Here is a 6,300-nt window from a genome sequence, read left to right as displayed (position 1 = left end):
GGAGAGAAAGGGATGGGGAGGAGGGAGAGGCTAGTGGGAGGTGAGTGGGGGAAGGTCTCTGGTGGGAGGGGAGGAGGGGGAATAACGCGGGAGGGGAAAAAGGGGAGGAAGGTCACTGGTGGGGGAGGGACAGGGGAGGTGTAAAAGGGGAGGGAGAAGAGGCTAGTGGGGGGGCAGGAGGGAACAGGAAAGAGGTAAAGGAGGAGGGAGAAATGGAGGAAGGGAGGAGGGGGAACAATGGGGGAGGGGGGAAAGGGGAGGGAGGAGAGGCTAGTGGGGGGAGCAGAACAAAGGGGGAGGGAAAAGAAAAGGTCGGGGGGGGGAGAGTGGGGGAGGGGGAAAGGAGGGGCAAGAAGAGAAGGTCCGTGGAGGGAGGGGAAAGAGAGGTGATGGGGGAGGGGCGAGGAGGACAGTGGGGAGGGGTACGTGGGGTGGGGCACGCGGGGCGGAAGGAGAGCAGGGGGAAGCGACCCCTCCGCGGGCACCGACCGCCCCGCCTCGGACCCCGGAGGGCCGCTCGAAGCCACAGGGGTCCCACGGCGGCCCAGTAAGCGGAAGAGCAGGAAGCGGAAGTCACGTGGGCCCGCCCTTGCCTACGCTCCGCCGTTGCCTCGACAACCGACCTGGGAGTGACGCCATTTTGCTCCGGGGTGCCCAAGGCCTTCTGGGAAATGTAGTCTTTTGGCGCCTACCGCCGTCCGCCTTTCAGGCTCCTGGGCGCAAAGCGCGCGGGCACCGTCAGCCCGGCTCCTAGCACGTTCCCCAGAAGTCGTCCAGGCTGTTTGCTTTTCTGTATGGCAAGATAACGGGCATAACTCTGAGATTTATTCCTGTAAGAGCGATTAGGAGGAGTATATGCAGAAGGGGGTGTGGATATGAGGTGACTGATGGGACGCTACGCCAAAAAGAACAAAACTGCACGGGTAGAAGAGGGGAGACATTGGATGGGCAAATTATCCTACATAGAAGAGGCATAAAGAGCTATTGTAATGGAGGGGATGATGGGGGGAGGGCAAAGCTTAAACCTGACTCATCAGAATTGGCTCAAAGTCTGCCACAGACACCTGTCTTACCCTATGTGGAAGTGAAAAGGGACGGGGATGATAGAAGGGGAGGGGGACTGATAAAAAGGAGGGCAGATTGGAGAAGGCAGTGATCAGAAACAAAACGCTTGTGAGGAGGGAAAGGGGGGCCAGGGATGGGGCGATAAACAAGAGAAAAATAGCACGAAGGGAAATACACACTTAGTTATCGTAACTATAAGTGTAAATGAACTCACCCATGAAACAGAAGCGGAGAGCAGAATGGATTAAAAACCAGAATCCTACAATATGTTGTTTACAAGAGACACATCTGAAGCAGAGAGACACACAGGGTCTATTGTGCTTCAACAGAAGCAAAGAAAGCAGGGGTGTCCGTAATAATCTCACACAAAGCAAAAGCAAAAAAACAGATCTAATTAAATAGAGATTAGGAAGGAAACTACATCTTGTTGAAAGGTACCATAGGCAATGAAGTCCTATCAATACTAAACATATATGCACCAAATGGTATAGCATCTAAATTTCTGAAGAAGTTAAATAAGTTACAGGAAAAAATACATAATGAAACTATACTAATGGGGGACCTCAAGTTTCCCCTCTCAGAACTAGATAAATCTAACCAAAAAACAGACAAGAAAAAAATTAAACGGGTGAATGAAATTTTGGAAAAGTTAGATATGATAGATCTCTGGAGGAAATTGAATGGGAATAGAAAGAAATACACCTTTTTCTTAGCAGTACATGACACCTACACAAAAATTTATATTAGGACATAAAAACTTCACAATCAAATGTAGAAAAGCAGAAATAGTAAATCATAATGCAGAAAAATTATATTCAATGATGGACAATGGAAAAAGAGATTAAAAATTAATTGAAAGTTAAATAATCTAATCCTCAATAATAAGTGGGTCAAAGAACAAACCATAGAAACAATCAATAATTTCATTAAAGATAATGACAACAATGAGGCAATATGCTAAAATTTATGGGATGCAGCCAAGGAAAATTGATATCTCTAATTGCTTACATCAATAAAATAAAGAAAAAGCAGATCAATGAATTGAGCATGCAACTAAAAAAAAACCAGAAGAAGAACAAATTAAAAATCCCCAATTAAGTACTAAATTAGAAATCCTGAAAATCAAAGGAGAGATTAATAAAATTGAAAGTGAGAAAACCATTGAACTAACACATAAAACTAGATGCTGGTTTTATGGGGGGAAAAACAATAAAATAGATAAACCATTGTTAATTTGATTTAAAAAAAAAAGGAAAGAAGAAAACCAAATTGCTAGTATCAAAAGTAAAAGGGGTAATAAATGAAGAGGAAATTAAGACAATTGTTAGGAGCTATTTTGCCCAACTATATGCCAATAAATTTGACAATCTAAATGAAATGGATGAAAATCTACAAAAATATCATTACCCAGATTAACAGAAGAAGAAATGAAATAAATAACCCAGTCTTAGAAAAGGAAATTGATCAAGCCATCGATGAACTTCCTAAGAAAAAATCTCCAGGACTAGATGGATTCACAAGCAAATTCTACCAAACATTTAAAGAACAATTAATCCCAATGCTATACAAAGTATTTGAAAAAAATAATTGACAAATAAGGAGTCTTACCAAATTCCTTTTACAACACAAGATACCTAAACCAGGAAGAGCCAAAACAGAGAAAGAAAATTATAAATCAATTTTCCTAATGAATATTGATTCAAAATTTTAAAATAAAATATCAGCAAAGAAATTACAGCAATATATCACAAGGATCATACACTATGACCAAGCGGGATTTATACCAGGAATGCAGGACTGGTTCAATATTAGGAAAACAATCAGTGTAATTGATCATATCAATAACAAAACCAACAGAAATCATATGATTGTCTCAACAGCTGCAGAAAAAGCCTTTGACAAAATACAACACCCATTCCTATCAAAAACACTAAAGAGCATAGAAATAAATGGAACTTACCTTAAAATGATAAGTAATATTTATCTAAAACCATCAGCAAGCATTGTCTGTAATGGGAATAAGCTAGAAGCCCTCCCAACAAGATCAGGGATGAATAAGGATGCCCATGTAACTATAAATGTGGGGCTAATTTTATTACCTTTGAGTCTCAGGACATATCTTTATAAATCTTTTTCAGAAACTCAGATTAGTTCTAACTTATCATTATTTTGGAATTAAAAGAAAATTTGTGTTTTCCATTGGATGGACTTCTAAAATGCCAGGAGTAAAAGAAAATAATTACAGATATCAACATTGAAAGAGAGAGAGAGATGCAAGGATTACATTCTTAGTTGCACATTTTCCTCATTCAAAGAGGGGAAAGTTTTGGTAAAGTGAGAAACATGGAGGAAAGGAAAATGCAATGATAGGTCTTGTATGAAATTTCCCATTATAGTGATTTCTACTTATCATTCCAATGATGGAACAGGAAAGAAAAAAAAAACATAGAGTATTGGAGTTGAAATCAACCTAAATGTCTATTCAGTACAGTATTTCTCTTTTTGCTAAGTTAGTTTCCAAAGTTTATTCTTCAAATCTATACATGGAGAATACAGTAGATCCCAAATCCCACTATAACAAATGTTAGGTTCAGAAATCCCTTAAATATGTACTAAAGTAATATGAATAATATGACATTTTGGCAAGAGGATGAGCTCAAAAACCTTTAGAGCAGCTCTTGAAAAATCTGTTTCTGCAATTTCCTTTTTCTTCATCCTGGATCTTTTCCAGTGGTTTGATTCAGAGGCTCTACTGTGACACTAGCCATTGTCACCACAACATTAACATCCCTTTTAAGTCATCAGCCTACTTAATTTCACATCAAGGTCTCCTTCCAAAATGAATTGTCTATGTGAAAGGGCCCTAAGTGTATGTCAATAGGAATTTACAATAAAAGCAGGATTGAAAAAGCTATAAAAATATACAATTCAATTTCAAGATCTAATTTACAGGAGGAAAATGAGAATTAGAGGTTAAAATTTAATTGTACTATTTTTCTACTGGGAATAGCACATATTAAGTGGGAATGAATACTTAAGCGGGCAAAAGAAATATATACATACGTACATATGTATGTATGTATGTGGTGTTGGAACTACGTGGCATGATTTGAATGGTATTGGCTTCAAAACATCTCTCCCTCCTGCCACTAATCCCTAAGCCATTTGAGATTAATTCCTTTCGTCTTTTTGTTCTTCTGAAATTTTTCCTGGAAGGGCAGTTCTTTTCACCCTTATTACCTGATGTGTCACCCCAGGTTAGTTTAGTATATCACTGAGAAAACCTTAACAGGTAAGAGACTTGATGGGGACATCACCAGGAGTTGTGAGAGGACTCTGAAGACAAACTTTCCAAAGGACACAGATCTGCTTAGAAGAGTACAAGCAGGTCTAAATCTCTCTATAGTAAACATCAGTTTCAGCTTTTGGAATGATGATTTAAAATTGATCAGTTGTGACTAATTTTACATTAGGAAGATACTATGAAAGCTTATAAAGGAATCCAACTCTTTGAACACTCCTACACAGACCTAAAAAGGGCACTGGATCAAATAGTGATCAAGAAATTAGGAGAGAAACCACAGAAGCTACTTCATTCAGACCAACCCGAATACACAAAAAAGGACGGCATAGAAAAGACAACCACAGACTCTGGTGGTAAAAAAGGAGCTCGACCTAAACTTAGGTAAACAGGCTGAAAGTTGACTAGCCCTCTAATCAAAGATGATCTTGGAGGACTTGAAGCCACCAGCACTCAGACCACTGATGGCCTAAAGGACCAGGAGCCTTCTTTAAAAAAGCTCTGAGAGGTCAAGAAACCTTTAGTGATAAGATATCCCTTGGAAGCCTGAAGCCTACCAGTGTCGTAAGTCCATATATTCCAGGAGAGATGGAAGCTAGAAGCAGGAACCCAAGAAATTGGGAACAGCACCAAATAGGGTCTGATTTCCCCATCTAAGAGAGTGGAGAAGGGAAGACGACAGGCTCAGAGACAAAGTCCCAGATCAGGAACTGAGGATAGGGATATGAATAAAGAAGTAGAAATATGCAGGCACCCACACACACACACACTACACACACACACACACACACACACACACACACAATTAGAAAATACTCAAGATCAAGAGATGCCCAGAAGAAAAGAAGCACGTAAACAAGTACAGTCAGATCATTGGAATCAGGGGGAAGGCATGGGCACAAGGAGTCCAAGAGAAAGATTTCAACTACCAAGAAATAAGAGTCAGGCTCACAAAAGACTATGTTGTGACTTCTATAAAAGAGTGAAAATCTAGGAATAACATATTCCTAATGACAAAAGACAAAGATTTGCAACCAGAAATATGTTCCTTTCTGAATCGAGTATAATCCTTCAAAGAAAAGGGGCCCTTTAACAGAGCAGAGGTCATTCAAACATTCCTTCCTGTTGAGGGCATCTGTTTTCAGCGTTCCTTTGGACTAGATTGCCCCAGAGGTCCCTTCAACACAAAGACTCAGTTCGTCACAAATTCACTAAGCATGGATTTTGTGCAAGGTACTGGGCACCCGGATATAGAAATTAAATCAGTCTCTGCTCTGAAGATACTTATATTCTACCGCCATTGTTTGTGCATGTGACGGAGGAGCTGGCCCTATCCTCAACTGACTCCGGGTCCCTGACAGTCCTGTCTGGGGGCCCCATCTTCCTTCCACACTCACCAGTGACCCAGAGAAGAAGAGGGCCATCCTGGGGCTGGACTGTTCACACCCTTGCCCTGGTGTGGGTGGAGACTAAGTGCTCCCCAAGGGGGAGGCACAGAGCAGGGGAACAAAATATGGGCTGCTCCCCCCTTCCTTGTCCAGAAGTGGTCAGTCAGCCAGGCTGCTGCAAGGCTCCTCCCTAGCATTATGTGAAACAAAGACAGAGAGCTGGGTTAGCTTGGGAAACCCTAGCGCTCCAAACCTGGGCATGGAGCGAGACCTCTCCAAGAACCCTGCCCCCTCTTCTAGGGCAAGCAAGGCTTGATCTGGAAGTGGGGGAGAAGGGTTCTGGAACCAGCCAAAGGTCTCGCTCTAGGGAGCGAGCAGCAGGATGCCAGTGGAGAAGAAAGGTCCCCCGATGGTTTAACAATTTCAGTGGCAGTATAGTCCAAATCACCTCAGTTTAGTGTTGGTAACTTACCCAGGTGCCTTGACATCTGAAATGTCTTTCTAAGGAGATTAACTTGCAAAACAAGGCACGGCCTCAAGGAAAGT

This window comes from Vombatus ursinus, unplaced genomic scaffold (assembly GCF_900497805.2).
Source record: "Vombatus ursinus unplaced genomic scaffold, bare-nosed wombat genome assembly UNPS02015012.1, whole genome shotgun sequence".
In the NCBI taxonomy this organism is placed as follows: domain Eukaryota; kingdom Metazoa; phylum Chordata; class Mammalia; order Diprotodontia; family Vombatidae; genus Vombatus; species Vombatus ursinus.
The sequence above is the reverse complement of the archived record's forward strand: the minus strand, read 5'-3'. Positions refer to the sequence as shown.